This window comes from Chiloscyllium plagiosum, unplaced genomic scaffold, assembly GCF_037043375.1.
Source record: "Chiloscyllium plagiosum isolate Xiang-an unplaced genomic scaffold, Cpla_swu_hap1 HiC_scaffold_14, whole genome shotgun sequence".
NCBI lineage: Eukaryota > Metazoa > Chordata > Chondrichthyes > Orectolobiformes > Hemiscylliidae > Chiloscyllium > Chiloscyllium plagiosum.
The window spans coordinates 108,408,020-108,424,212 of NW_028270152.1; the positions used below are offsets into that span (position 1 = coordinate 108,408,020).

The following is a 16,193-nucleotide window of genomic DNA, read 5'->3' on the forward strand; positions in this document are numbered from 1 at the left end:
CCTCAAGGGGGGGAACCGTGTGCCAAAAAAAGACCAGTCAACGATCCATTCCAGGAAGTCGCTTGCAGATCTGAAGACAGGTAGGTGACTGATCCCGAGAACTGGCTGTTCCTACTATCAGTGACTGGCAATGACTTGGGTTTGGAGAGTTGGCACATTGAAGGAAACACCATGTACCCATCTTCATTTCGCATACGTAATCATTGGGATGGAGGGGCGGTGTGTTGGTCATTCAACCAGACATATACATGGACTGTTTAGCTAGAATGGCAGTGTGCACATTGTTAGCAAACCTGGTAAGAATGGCCGTGAAAAAGCAAAAGGACAGGATTTCAGAGGAAACTGGACATTTTGGTCTATAAAATGTTGGAAGCAGCTCTGAAGGGTTCCACTTTATAAACCCCTGGTTTTAATGCGGTCCGTGATTAACAATGCCAAATTATAATGTGAGTTTAGCAGTTCACTGCTGTTTATTCAGTGTCAGTCCAACGATCTGGAGACATCGAGGCCATTACCTTTGGTTTCAGTCTAGCTGGAACTGAAACAACGGGAATCGTTGCCTGCAAGTCTGTTTCTGAGTGAGGCTGCTTGTTGGATCAGTGCAGCTGACTTTGGCTTCGGTGGTTCGGATCTGCCTATGGACAGAAGCAATGCAACAGCGCTCAACGTGCATGGCCTAGTAAGACACGGCGGGATTAAACCACTCTCACTCAGCGTTAAGTCATTCGCATGAGTAACAGCAAATTGAGCAAATTGTCGAACAGAATTGCTAACAGATGTTTCGATGATCCCTATTCATTTGCCATGTCGTCTGTTTGCAAAATTTTATTCAGCAAGTCAATTACGTTTCTAACCAGCAATGAGATCCAGAGGACAAGGTGAAACTATTCATGGGAAATGCTACTGCGTAAATTCACATTGACAACGACAACATCAAATTCGTTCAAATCTCCCCCACCCCCACAGCCCCTCATTCTGTTGGAAAAGTTGCCATTTTGTTTCCCATGTGGATTGGACAAACTTGTATTCGTCCTGAAAAGTGCTAGTGTCTTGACAATGTATCTCCGAAAGTCATTGAGAGCAGATTTTGTAAAGGTAAGATTTAAGATGACAGAGCGTCGTCCAAACTCAGGATGACTTTGGAACTAGCAAATCTGTGTCGGAAACAAGATTCTATTTTAAGTCATGCTTGGCCAATTTTTAAACTTTTGGATCTAATGTGTTCAGTTTTCCAAATATTGGCTGGATGGCTGAAATGCTTACTCCAAATCAATGACTATTATTGCGAGCCAATGTTTCAGTCACACTTTTGTTTTACTTTTCTGTGCATTGAAATTACTCCATAGACGCCGGCATCCCATTACCCAGGCACTGTTTAGGACAAGTGCGTAACATTTGACATAAGTTCATCTTCCTCAGAGACAGCTCTTAGAGAGGAAAGAACCTCCCACACTTTAATTTTATCTGTCAGTCAATAATCCCTGGCTGAATCATATTAAATAATATTCTATGAAGTTCACCTGTCTGATCTAGTTTTAATCCCTACAAAACAATTACCATTAGCAATTCTAACGTATAAATGCCTCATCATCACCACACATGGACAAAAATCCTAATTCAGTTGCATTGATTGTCTCACTTGCAGTTGTACCAGCAGAAAGAGAAACTCAACTTTTAAGTAGAACAAACAGAAAGACGGAGAGTGAGGGAGAGAGATGAGGGAGAGAGTTGCAGACAAAGAGAGAGAATTGGAGAGAGAGAGAGTGAGACTTGTAGCTTTCACAACCACAAAAGCTGCAGAAAGCTGAAACTAAAACTGTGATTTTTTGGGATACCTCACAATATGGCTTCTTCTCTTGCATCAAATTAAATACAAGGGCTCATAAACATATTGCTTTGAAGGCTTCAGGTGGAACACTCGCCAATGATGTCTCAACGTTCACTAATTTCAAAAACAAAATAGAGCATAAAATGCACCTGTCAAAGCCATAGCATCTCCCCATTCAGCGATGGTTAAGGAACAGAATTTGTTTTTGGCAAATGAGATTGACGAAGGCTTAGTGCGGATCTGACGATGATGTTCTGAAATATCTACTCTCCTTGCTCTTGTAGACAATACAGAGTGAGTTTGGAAGGCGGTGTCTGAACAATATTGATTATTCTCTCACTATTTCCGGCTGCGATTTGTGCACAGGCTTTCGAGGAAGAGGAAGTTTAAGTGTTGCCAAAGAAGACATGTACTTAGCCAGGGATATTATGAGACTTCTTGAGACTTATTGAGGAAGCTTTCTACCGAGTAAGCTTTGCTTATTATGCTTTGCAGATAGTTGGATTCCCTCCTCGGGCGACTGTCTATGTGGAGATTGCACATTCCCTCCGTGTCTGCTGAAGTTTCCTCTGAGTGCTCCAGTTCCTTCCACAATCCAAAGATGTGGTGGTCAAGTGAGTTGGCCATGCTAAATTGTCCATCGTGTTAGATGCGTTAGTCAGGTGTAATTATTGGTACGGGAATGAGTCCTGGCGGGTTTAACTTTGGACGGTCGGTGTGGTCTTGTTGGACCGAAAGTCCTGTTTCCATGCTGTCGGGAATCTAATCTAATAACTGTGTACTGGTTCTCTTGCGAAAATTATTTTGCCCGAATGTTGTTGCAATGTCTGCTTCAGAAACAGTGGCTAAACAGCATTGAGATCCTTGAATTGTTTCCTTTTGTTGAAGTAAACAAAAGCAGCATCTTTGGGTGGACTCATTCTCACCGGGAAACAGGTTTTTAGTTTTCGCATCATTTTAAGTTGGGGTGGGATGTGGAAAGAGATTGAAGCTCATAGACACAGATCTGCCCCTTTTGCTGAAAAAAAACTGGCGCGCTCTGTCTGCTGCTCCAGCGTTTTTCTTTTTATTATTTTTCCTTTCTTCATGACTGAAGATAGCAGGTTAAATGAAGAATCTGTGTTGATGGGAGAAACAAATCCCAGCAAATACTGGAAAAAAAGCCAGCAGGGTTGGCAGCATCTCGAGACAGTAACCCGAGTTAACGTTGCGTCTCCAGTCACACTTCTTCGGAAATCATGGTGTTTGGTGGTGCTGCTACATTTTAACAGTTGAGGATTAATAGTGGAACAAAGTATACGTTTGGTCAACCATTTAATAGAGTGGAAGTGATGCCAATTTTGCATTCTTTGCGGTGTGTTAACTTTTTTTTAAAAGAAGCAAGTGTGTTTTGCTTAAAGCCTAGTAGCTTGAAGAAATTAATCACATCTGGAACACTGCACTTTTTGCATGCCTTTAAATCAATAAAGTTTAGGTTCGGGGGTATCTTCTTGAAAAGTTGTGAACGGCGCTTGTCCAGTTCGTAACAATTCCCACAGCTGTCACTGGACTAGATTCTGAAGTTTCAATGTCATCAAACGTGCATCAGACAAAATCAGAATGAGAAACTACAGGAAGACAATGGAATCGGTCTCACTCCGAAACTATCTATCACTGTATTCTAACAGATGAAAGGCTTAACAGACAATCAATGTTTCAACGTATAATTTCAGTTACATCACACTGCAAATTTTTGGCATAAATTCTTTGTTACGATCGAGCCCTCCACAATCACCTGATGAAGAAGCGTCGCTCTGAATGCTAGTTGGTTTCCAATTAAACCTGTTGGACTATAACCTGGTGCTGTGTGACTTTTAACTTTGTACACCCCAGTCCAACACCGGCACCTCCAAATCGGTCTCACTCTGTGTGTGACTTCTCTACAGTAACATGTTAAATGAAATACACAAGGTGTGCACTGTCTGTAAAATATACAAAATAATCAAAATCTTTTCGAGAAACTCGGCAATTCTGGCTGCATCTGTGAAAAAAAATCAGAGGTAACCTATCGAGTCCAGTAACTCTTCATCAGTAACGTCATTGAGATCAGTGAAGGCCATGAAGCTACACTTCATTGTTGAGGGATCACTCCTTAACGAATTCCACGATATGCGTTTAGTCAGAAGTGTTGACATCAATTTGTGATTTTATTTCTTGAGCAGTTATAACATATTTTTGAAAACGGTATCATAGCAGCTGATGTAAGGTTTTTGCTCAAGTGAGTTCAACGAATATCAATGATGAGGTGCACAACCATGTTAGTGAGAATGTATTTCAACTGTATTCCAGGGCCCACTTGAATGGGTCAGTTCAGAGGATCTTATTGAACTATCAATTCCAGACTAATTAAAACAGCTTCTTATCTAAGAAATGGTAGAAGCAGTAATTGATGAGTTAGAGCGAAGTCACTAGCCGATTCTAGCAGCTGTTCAGATCCTGGTTATCTCCTTTGTAAATTGCTGATGTTGAACATCAATGTGAGCTCTGTATGTTCTTGATACAGTTCAAATTGATTTATTTCAGAACATCTTGTTGCATTTAAAAATTGAGCAAAGTGAGTTAGTCCGTGCACAGTGTTACACTGCTTTAGATTGCGTTGTATTTGCAACGAGTTTGCTTTGTTAATTTCTAGCATTCAGTCCTACTTTAACAAAACGGGGCATGTATATTTAAAAAGTGTGGTGTTTTCGTTCTCTCAGGGGTGGTTGTGAATCAGCAGAATTCTGGGCATCAAAGTTTAATAAATGATATTTTTAATGAAAAGAAGTCATGACGGCAGAGCTCGTTCCTTGATGACCAATGAAGTGAAAGAAAAGCAGGGATATTCAGAAATATTCATGCACGTCGAAATGAGGATGAAGGTGAGTGAAATTATCTATTCGCAATGCAGGCTCTAAGGGATAAATGAGCAACTTATGTATTTTTGATTGTATCTTCAAAGGGTTAACGAATTGTCATTTTCCTTGAGTGTTGTTGTTGAGAAAAAGACTTCTGGCCATGAGAAGGGAGTGGACAGCCATCGATTTTTACCAGGTTTTACTTGTGAGCCTGGCGATCAGAATAAGTATAACCAAATACTTTTCTTGTGGAGGCCGGCCGTTCAGTCCATGGAATCCACACCAATCTTCCAAAGAATGTCCAATCCAGCTCCACAAAAGCAGCTGTGTTAACCATTGAGTCACTGTGCCAAGAAAAACCGTTTGATATAAATCTTTTCAGGAGGAAAACTCTGTTTTCCAGTCCCTATAATACGTAGAGGAAGCTGGAAATCATCTCACCCTATTCTGAGGTTTATGTTTATTCGGATTTTACAATATTGACTATCAGTCTGATGTTGTAAAATATTGTGCATAACCGAGCCTAAAACAGATGGTAGTAAGATTTTAAATAAGGGGAGACAAAGATCAGAGATTATTGTAATTTAGAAAGCGAATAACATCGAGCACATGCAGGCACAGAAATTGATCAGGAAGAAGTCAATACAGGTATGGATGTGGGTAGAGCGAGCATGATCGGTAACAGATTAGGTTAGATCAAAGGATGAAGAGATCACACAGACCGAGTGAAGAAAGACACAGGAGGAAGCAACTGTGGGTTTGAAAGGAGACTGTGTTTTGCAGAGTTGAGATGGAGACGCAAAATGGCAATTGGGAGTGTCTGAGAGAGAGTGACTGCAAGGGGTGGAGAATAAATTAGAGCGATAGAAAGAGATGAAAATGTATTGAGATGGATGGGAGAAGCTGTGAAACTAACAAACCGTGCACAATAATTCACGGGAGAAGCTGATTTTTGTTTCTTGACAGAATTCTGTCTTATTGAGCGATATTGCAAATTGGCCACACTTGATGCAACTATGTTAGTTTCAGCATAACAGTTTCTTCCATAAACCTGTTACCATTCCGAAATTCTCAACCGCATTTGAGTCCAATGTTGGATCAATATCTTCATAACCCAGTATTTTGTAACTGAACATAAAAAAGCCTTTCTCACAGAAATTGCAAACGCACAAGTCTGATGGTCTGGAATTTAATTTTGTTGCAAAAAAATCGGCCGTGTGAAATTATTAAACTTGGTTTTCACCCTTCGTTTACCTGTCACTAACTTCAAAGGCCAGACGGATTAATAATTGATATGGCTCTTGAACCATTTCCTGTTAGGTTTGTTAAAGAAGCACGGCTGCAGTGGAATCCTTCACAGATTGCTGACCGTGTGGAAACAGGCCATTTCGCCAAAATGACCACAACGACCCTCCGAAGAGTAACCAGTTCCCTGTTCTATTGCTACAGATTTACTCCTGACTTTTGAACCTTACCTACATAACCTTGAACACGATGTGCAATTTTTCATCTCCAATTCACCTTACCTGCATATGTTTGGATTAAAGACAAAAACCGGAGCTCCCGGAGGAAACTCACACACACACGGGGAAGATTCTTCTTTCTCTTTTTTTTTAAAATGGAATCCCTATAGTGTGGAAACAGGCCACTTGGCCCCACAAGTCCACACTGAACCTTCGAAGAGTATCCCATTCAGATCCATACCCCGACCCGATTACTCTGCATTTTGCCTGACGATTGTACCTAAATTACACATCCCTGAACACGATGGACAATTTCGCTTGGTCAATTCACCTGATGTGCACGTGTTCTGAATATTGGAGAAAACTTACTCACACATGGGAAGAACGTGCAAACTCCACACAAGCTGTCGTCCGAGGCTGCAACTGAACTTGGTTGTCTCGCGCTGTGAGGAATCAGTGCGAACAACTTTGACACAAGGCCACTGAGCTAAAATTGCATTGAACTATAAGCAAATGTAAGGAATTCTGGTAGAAGCTCAGATATCGTAATCTCAGCATAACCATATGTATATAGATTCTAATCCAATAATAGTCGATAAATTTGAATTTATTGATTAAATAAACTCGCACCATGACAAGTTTTCTCCCTGTTTCGTTTAGTGGAGGAAATCAGTCGGCCTTCGTGTGACATCAGAAGAGACAAAAAAAACTGCAGATGGTGAAATCCAAGGCAGACAAGCAGGAGGCTTGGAAAACAAGGGAAGTCCGGCAGCATCAGGAGGTGAAGATGTCAAAGCTTCGGGTGTGACCTTCCTTCAGCCCTGGAGATGGATGTAAGTGGATCCATAGATGAAGCAGAGTCGTGGTTGAGGATCGCAGTGTGGTGTGTTCGGGACATGTGAAATCAAATAGAGGGTACGGCCTGGTTGGTTGATGGGAAAAATGCATTCGTTTTGTTCCTGGAAAAAATGCTTGGTTAGTGGAATGGAAAGAGGGGGGCAGGGGAGGGGCTGGAATGGTGCTGGGGGATAGGAAATGAATGTATTTGAGATTAGAGAACTCAATGCAGTCTATATTCTCTGCACGCAGAGAATGAGGTGCCGTTTCCCACAACCTGCAGTCAGATACGCTGTGGCAAAGAAGAGGCGAAGGATGGACATGCTGGAAAACGAATTACAACAGTCAACGACTAGGAGGTCAGGCCGGCTCCTGCAGGCCAGGCTGAGATGCTTAGTGAAACGTGGCCCCAGTTTACTCTTGCTCTCGCTGAAGACGAGTAGACCTTATCCGAACCACTGGATACAGTAAACTGGTTTGGAGAGGAGAAGGTGAACATCAGTTCTACCTGGAAAGACAGTTTGGGATCCGGGATGGAGGTGAGTGAGTGGTAGTGTGCCAATAGTATTTCCATGCCTTAAGTCGTATGGGAATGTGCCTTTGGGTTCGGGAGCGTTTACGGGGCAATGTCACCAAACTTTTGGGGACTGGAACGAGACTTGATGTTCTCATGAGGGGTAGGGGGTGGGGAGAGCAACGTATTCTTGGTGTTGTGGTTCAATTAGAGTTGTTAGAAGTGTTTAAGGATGATTGGTTGAATGTAGAGACTGCTCAGCCGTTGTCTGAACGCAAGGGTGAACTTATCTTAATTTGTGTAAAGGGGTTTTGAGAGCAGCGCAGTGGAGAATGGAGGAGGTGCGCTCGAGGGCTCTCTGAATTTCACTTTGATCAAAATGGGTGGACATCTATGATGCTTGATAGTGGAATGTCTCTTCATCCAAGCAGATGCAGTATCAGCTGAAGTAGTGCGTGAATGCAGTGGACTACCTGCCTGTTGTTGGCAGGGAAAGGGTGTTGTTCGTCTAGCGATGAGAGTCTGTGGGTTTTCTCGCACTCATCCGCCTGGAGATTGCACCCGAGATAGAAATGGAGATGTCAAGACAGAGGAGGTTGATGTCTGGAATGGACCAAGTGTGACTCCTGCAATGTGCCTCATTGTTAACTGCCCTGGAGCGGTTGTAGTGTGTGATAAAATACTGACATAGTGTGCTATTAAATGCATGAACTATTAATAGAACACTTCCATTCTTGCTTCAATTATTCCAAACTACCTTATTCTGTCAAGCTGTCGTCACTTGAGTTTCATAACCGTTGCTCTCTGGAGAAACCCAACGTTATTTTCAAAGTTAAAAATCACACAACGCCAAGCTTTAGTTCGACAGGTCCATTCTAATTATTAGATGACATTTTTCTATTCATGTATAATTATCCATATCATGATTAGAATAACTTCTGCATTTTTCTTTATAGAGAACATTGACAAAATATAATTTCATTCCCGCCTTCAATTTTTCAATATTAACATACTAAAAGTTTTATGAAGTACTTTCTACAGTGATGAAAGTCACTGTACTGGATTGAAAACAATTTTTATTTAAGACTCTGTTTATGACTCTGTCAGTTTATGTTGTGATGACTGTTATGTCCCTTGGCACCTGTTACTGCATGTTTGAGATCTTGTCTTTTCTGTCTGAGCTTCTGATCCTTCTCTGTCTTTCTTCATAAATCCACGCTTCAATATTCATGGCTCACAATTACGGGAAGAAGAAATGGAGAAGTCTGGGGTAAGTGGTGTTTCGTCGGCACCAAGGATATTTTTTGTCATTTTTCATTTTCTATCTATAATGCTTTGACATTTTTTTCAGATTAACCCTTTTGTGCTCTGGCATCATGTTGGATGATCCTTATCTACTCACATAAATCTGTTCTAACATTGCTAAGGCTACTAAGAGACTTTAGAAATGGTAGCCCCAATCCCTTAAAATTACATAATCATGGTTTAAAATTAAGTGTAATCTTTTTAATACAGGGTTTGAGATAAATATTTTAAATATAAAAACAAGGATTAAGGTGGAAGTCATCATTCTGTTGACAGTTATATATTGTACAATAGCTCGAGTGTCAAGGAACAATTTTTGAAATCTCAGCATTAGGGAACTTTTGGGCAAAGCTTCGAATGGGCCTTTTTGATCTTATGAAGAAGGAAGTGTTCTTTGAGTGCTCCGGTTTCCTCCCACAGTCAAAAATAATGTGCAGGTTGGGTGAATTGGCCATGCTAAATTGTCCGTAGTGTTCGGTGAAGGGGTAAATGTAGGGTAATGGGTCCGGGTGGGTTGCTCTTTGGAGGGTCGGTGTTGGACTTGTTGGGCCGAAGGGCCTGCTTCCACGTTGTAAGTAATCTAATCTAACCTAACAGGTCTGTTTGGAAACACGAGCTTTAGGAGCACAGCTTCTTCATTTTGCTCGTTGTGGAGTTCCAAACGTCGTAAAAATATTAATTCAATTCCCACATTTCTCATACATTCTGCCTGACCAGAGCACAGTCTCTCATTCTGCTTGACATGTCGAAATGAATCTTTTGCCGTCACACTTCACCAGCTTTCAAACTGGTGCCAGATCCGAACTTATACCATTGGATACTCTAATTGACAAAACACTTTGCCAGTTGCATACTTCACTGCACTTTACTCCAGCCATTCAAGTGGATCCCATGCATTCTTTTATTAAATTAGTGTATTGAGTAAATAAATGATAAGCTTTTTTTTTAAATCGATGTTAATTGTACAGAAATAGAGAGAGAAAGTATCATTCTCCACCATAAAAATGGCGGAAAACGATTAAAACTTCATCCTAGAAATGTTAATTGCGACTTGGACTCTGTTTACGATCCAAGTATACTTTGTCTCATTCGATTAACCTCAGTTTAAACTTGATCCTGTCCCACTGAAAGTGTGCTCTGATGCTGTCGGATAACTTTATTTACAAAACATTTCATCCCTTCCTGACTTCACTGCACCTGACTTCGGCCATTCACATGGATCTCGTGCTTTTCTTTCTCAATTACGGTATTGAGTAAATCAATGAGAAGTGATTTCCCATTTCTAGCAAAGGAAATTGAACAGAAGTATAGAGCAAAATTTGCTTTCCTTATTGAAAATGTACAGGAAACGGTAAAAAAAAATCCGTCTAGACATGTTAATTGCGTCGTTGTCTTTGTATCTGATAAGAAAGCTGTGAGATTATTCTTTTGTCTCCTTTCGTTAAATGCATTTCATTTGTCATCCTCTCCCCCGCAGCAACTGTTCTTTCTTCAAAAGCATTCTTTACAATCGCATGGTCGTTCTCACCGGAGTTATATGGTGGTGGATAGCTGCAAATTGTTTCCAAAATTCATGCCGGCTGATCACACGTGTTGGTTCTCTCATGGCCACTTTAAAATTTGCAGCCAGCGATGTTTCACTGGCTCACTGTAGTTTTCCCCTCTGATTTATTTTTCTGGCCATTTACTGTGAAAAGCATAAAACAATGCACTACACTGAAAAGCAAAACACCGATTTTGGTTCTAACAGCAGTGACCGTACTGGGCTGTTTGTAACCTCATCATCGAGGCTTTACACAGGAAGCTCGATTTATGATTGGTATTGGTCCATGGAAATGCGGTTTGAAACTCAGCTTTGTTGCTTATGCGTCATGGACCGCATTTATCATGTTTCATTTCTCCCGTCTGTTCTTGTTTTGCTGCTCAACATTCTGACAGTCGCAATGTCGTGACTACGAGAGAGTGACATGGACTGCAGGACTGCACCACTGGAGAGAATTACAAAGACCGAGAAATGGTAAAGGGAAGGAGATCCATTATTTTACTCTTTAGTATATCTGATACTTTCATGGTTTCACTGGCTACTGGGCTTTTTTATTATATATATATGTGCGAACTAAAACATTGAGTTTTATACCTCCCGTTCAGATCACCACATGACAACAGAACGCGCATCTGCCATGATACAGCTAATCAGCATATTTGCCAATAATTTCTTTTCGACTGTAACACAGCATCAATTCGGAAATGAGCTCAATCACACTGTGAAATACCAAGGAGAATGGACTGCAAAATTAGTAATGGCTTCTGCCTATTTAGAGCGACTGTGGACTTGTTCCTGGCACAAATATGCTGACGACAACACTGGAACAATGTCCAGAACAGAAAAACCCTCAATGTGCAAGTGAATTTACATATCTCCTCAGTCATCAACGGTTGTACTGTCTGCCTGAGTGACAAGTATGAGCCGGTGAATTCTTTGAATGGACAAGCTGTGAATTGAAACCTGCAGCGTTGGTATTGCATTTAGTGCGCCATACATTCGGCTCTGCATTGTTTCCTGAATTCTTGTTGTTGTAGTGAATAATATGCACACTTAAACAATGCCTTAAATATTTATCTCGATAAACAATAAGCCCGTTCTGTCCAGTCACTTCCGGATTTATTATTTAGTTATTCATATCCTCTAGTGCAGACTCAATTCCATGAGGCTGCATTTGGAGGCTGGAGAATAGCTGGATTTTGTTTAGAGAGGAGGGAAAGGGACTGATACTATCGAAAGGTTGATGTTAAGAAGATGGATGCGCTGGAAAGTTTGTCAATATATAAATCCCGTGGGGAGACGGGTTGTACTCAAGGCTTCCACGAGAAGGGATGGAAGACATGCCTATTTTGGCCATGATCTTTTAGTCCTCTTGTGCAGTGCCAGATGATTGACGCTGACATGTGCTCTTCCGTTATTCAAGAAGTGGAATAGGGATAAGTCTGGGAATTACGGACAAGTCACTTTTATATCGTTGGTGGGCATAATATGGGAGTGGATTCTGAGAGTTAGGATTTATGAATGTTCGTAAAAAGCATTGTTTGTGTAGAAATAGTCAGCATGGTTTTGAGTGTCGAAATCTGTGGTGTTTGGAAGCTACAGCAAATCAGGCAGCATCCAAGGAGCAGGAGAATCGACGTTTCAGGTGTAAGTCCTTCATCAGGATTGTAGCAGGGAAGGGGACTGAGAGATAAATGGGAGGCAGTGGTGCTGAGTGGAGGTTAGCTGGGAAACCGAAAGGAAGGTGCATTTGGGGCGTGGTGGTGATTGGTCGGAACAGAAGGTGGGCAGGAACATGGAGACATAGAACAATTCACGTTGGCGGTTTGAATTGCGATGAAATGGAGGGAGGGGAGATGGGAAAACTGGCGAAGTCGACTGTGATGCGTGTCATTCGAGAGTACTAGGGCGGATGGTGAGGTGTTTTTCCTCCTGGAGTTGTATGGCAAGTATTTGGCTGTGCAGGTGTTCCAGGACTTGCATGTCCTTAACAGAGTTGGAGGGGGAGTTGAAGTATAAGGCCTCAAGGCAGTGGGGTTGCTTGTTACGTATGTTCCAGAGATGTTAGCTGAAACATTCCACACGTTGGCGCCTTGTCTCCGCAAAGTAGAGGAAACCATATCACGACCAATGGACACAGCAGGTCACGTGTTTGCAAACACAGAATAATCTCTGCTGGATGTGTAAGGATCATTTAGGCCCATGGATAAAGGTGGCGGGGTAGTTGTTGGAGCAGGTGTAACACGTCCTGCAGCGACCATGAATAGAGGGTCGGTTGGAAGGGCGCGTGGAGATAACGAGAGAGTCACAGAGGGAATTTTCTCCACGGAATGCTGAGAGTCGTGGAGAGGGAAACATACATCTGGTACTTGGGTCTGCCTTTGGTGGCGGGAGTGGCAGAGGATTATGTGCTCTGTCCGTATATTTGATGTTGGAAGCAGAGGTCCGGTGGGATTTCTATTCTTATTCTGGTTGGAGGGATGGGGTTCAAAGGCGAGTGACGGGAAATGGAAGAGCTGCGCTGGAGGGCATGCTGACCCCGTGGAGTGGGATGTTGCTTTCCTTGAAAACGAGGCCATCTGCAATGGTCTGGAGTTGAATTGTTACTACTGAATACAAATACGGCTGGGACAGATGATTTAGGATTATGGGGCAGCATTTTCACAGGAAGAGGTGAGGGTGCAGTTGTTTTTCAGGTCGTTGTGGGAATGGTTAGGATTGAAGCTGATGTGCGTGCTGAGTTGGTTGCCAGAAATGGAAATGGAGAGGTCCATGACGAGGAGTGAGGTGTCTGAGAATGGTGAGGTGAACGTGAGGTCAGCGTGGAAAGTGCTTGTGAATTTGATGGACTGTAAATCCTCCTCACAGTCGCACAAGGTCACGCCCACAGAACCATCAATGTTGTGAATGGAAACAAAAATGAGACATTGCGCAATGGTTACTCCTGAAGGTGGATTGTTCCATATTTACGATGAAGAGTCAGACTTGACTTGGGCCCACATGTTTGGCCATGGCTGCCGTTGAGGACTAAAAAATGTTGACGGATTCAAAGGAGAAGTTACTGAGGGTGAACACCAGTTCCACCACTTGAATGGGTGTATCGGTGGAGGGATAATAGCTGGATCAACTGGACTGGAGCAAACGGAGGGTTTAGAGGGTTGCACCGTGCTGAATGGATGAGTGCATGGAACGCTTCTACATGGTGAAGATGAGATATTCGGTTAAAAGAGAAATGAAAGTCATGGAGGAGGTGGAGGCCGTGAACTGTGTTGCCAATGTATGTGGGAAGGTCCTGGACCGAGGGGAATAGGACACTGGCAAGATATGAAAAAATAGGTTCTGTGGGGCATGATTTGGAAGAGATAGTGGTTCGATGGTGCCAATAAGCTTTGTGAATATTGGTTGAGAGGTAGAATTAAAAAGTGTGGGTTTTCTGGACGATGAGGCTGAAGGCTGTACATGAGAGATCTCTGAGATGGTGAGGTTGTGGATAATATGGGAGATCATGATTTGTTGATAAAAGATGAGGTCGTGGTTGGGGGGGGCAGCAGGAGGAGGCATCCGTGAGATGGCGCCTGTCTTCAACTGTTTAGAAATAATTGTACCAAACGAACACAGCGCACTCTCAACTTCCAGTCCCGTGTGTTGATGATGAGTTTGGGCTTGAAGTGAAGGGAACTGAGGACTGAGCAGTGTGAGAGTGAGGTTGGAGTGCCTGAAAGGGGTGAACCGGTTAAGATGGGCAATGAACTGCCAGTTGCTGCAGAAGCGGTCTGGGGCGGGCAACAGAGCAGTACAGGGTATCCAAGTGGATGGAGTATTTTGGAAGTAGGAGAAGGGATCCTCGGATGTTGCATGGGACTCCTGAAGGATAAAATAAGCACGTAGTCAGTGGCAGCAGAAGAAAAATGTGATGCTCAGCAGCTGTTGAAATCATTGATCCATGAACGTAGATGGCGCCTGCCTTCAACTGAGGACTGAACGTTCATCCTCAGTAATGGCAAGTGTGAGGGATGGATAAAACCACCCAGCAAGGCTGGCATAAAGGACCTGGCACAGAGCTGGAGTTGGAAGTTGGGGCAGAGACTGTCACGAAACGAAGTGCCATGAACCATGTTGTTTGGAGGGCAGACGTGCTGCATTCAGTGCCATCCTCGGGATTGGAAGAGTCCTTGCGTATGACATTCGTGGTGTCTTCAGCGCCGGCTTTGCTGATTGACTTCAATGGGGTGGAACTGTCTTCGGGCAGCAACAATAGGGAAGGAAATGATGTTGCAATTAGCTTTGGAAGTGATGCCAGGAGTTAGGGCAATCCAGACTGAGAATTGTATCATGGTTTCTGCAGTGTGATTAAGTTTTCCTCCCAGAACGCCCTCCGTTTTGAAGATGAGAGTGCTCCTATAGCACAACGTTGCGACATCGTTATTAAAACTCTGCTCCTCTGTCACACATTATACGCCCTTTCATTCTTGCAAGACTGCCCTCTTACATCATTATACGCCCTTTTCCAGTATTCACCTTATCCCTTCCCAGCCAATTCTGCAACTGCAAAGTACTTGCATGTCACTCTTCTCTTCTCTTCATGTATGTTGCTGTTTGACTCTGAATCTCTCTGCCTGTCCGCTCTCTCTCTCTTTCTGTGTTTTATCTCTCTGTCACTGCATCTCGCTGTCCTTTAATGTGTCTGGACCCTCTCTCCGTCAGTCTCCCTGTATTTGTAAATAATTTGGTGCATCACTTTTGACAAGTATCCGTTCGGGTGCTTTATTCCTCACAACACGACCCGTCAGTCCTCCAGAACATACAGAATTTCGTGCAAAGACAGGATGCTTGAGGCATCGGGTCTGTGGCGTCAATGGTGCAGTTTGAAATTAATCGTATATGTCCACACATTGTTCATTTTCCTCTACGATCACGCCCACGCCCGACATCCACTCTTGAAGTGTCTGTTGATATGCTCCTTAAACACCGTGACCTTATCTGCTTCTACCTCTCCCCTGGAAGCGGCGTCCACACTCACCAATCTCTGTGTAAAAAAGAACACTTTCCTTTCGCATCTCCTATAAACTTGCCCCTTCCACCGTAACCATTGTATTTGATATTTCTCGTCTCGGATAAAAGATTGAAAATGTCCAAATCTCTCAAAATCGTACGGACTGCTATCAGTTCGCCCGTCAGCATCCGACTCCTAACGAAGATAATCCACATTTCTCATACCTCTCCTTATAGGTCTTCCATTACCTTCCAAGAAATGACCTGGCAAACTTCGATTACACTCGTTCCAAAGCACTCAGATCGTTCTTCTACTGTGGTGACCATAACTGTGCTCAATGCCATACTTGCCAACTTACTAAAGTATTATGGAGCAACAACGTGACCTGCCAAGTTTTGTACTCAGTTCCCTAACCTGATGAAGGTAAGTATGTTGTACACCTTTGTCACCTCGTTACGCTATAGTAATTTAAATTTGAAGGAGCAACGGACTTCCAACCAAAGACTCTTCATGTGTCAATGGTCCTCTGAGTCTTGCCATTTGTTCATACTATAGTGGAGCAAAGGTTTAGTGGCCAATCGGGTAGCAATTAGCTGATTGCCACAGCTTTTCTTTGCTAATTAAAGTTTATCTTGTTGAGGGATTGTCTGCGTCTCCAGGAATTTTTTCCAGAATATTGAGTGATTCTTCCACAACCATCTTGGCACGTTTAATGCGACTGGGAAGGGCCGTTTCCCTTTAAAAAGAGGCTGCAGCATCCGAGGTTTAGCGAGAGTTCTCCTGTGACGGGCAGAATAAAAATGTTTGCCACACACAAAAGAAAGGGTAAACATT

At 42.7% G+C, this 16,193-nt stretch overlaps 1 long non-coding RNA gene across 5 annotated transcripts; it reads left to right on the plus strand.

Moving 5' to 3' along the window:
* The first annotated feature begins 35 nt into the window (after positions 1–35).
* Positions 36–15,776, plus strand: LOC148148126 (uncharacterized). 5 transcript variants are annotated; one of them, XR_015759449.1, is made up of 6 exons: positions 42–2,442; positions 4,567–4,728; positions 6,828–7,000; positions 7,257–7,543; positions 7,950–8,135; positions 15,596–15,776. It is a non-coding gene; the product is annotated as an uncharacterized LOC148148126 (long non-coding RNA). The 5 variants fall into 5 exon arrangements; XR_015759451.1 differs by lacking the exon at positions 15,596–15,776 and having other exon boundaries at positions 36–2,442; positions 7,947–8,288; XR_015759446.1 differs by lacking the exon at positions 15,596–15,776 and having other exon boundaries at positions 41–2,442; positions 7,950–8,288.
* Positions 15,777–16,193: the final 417 nt, after the last annotated feature.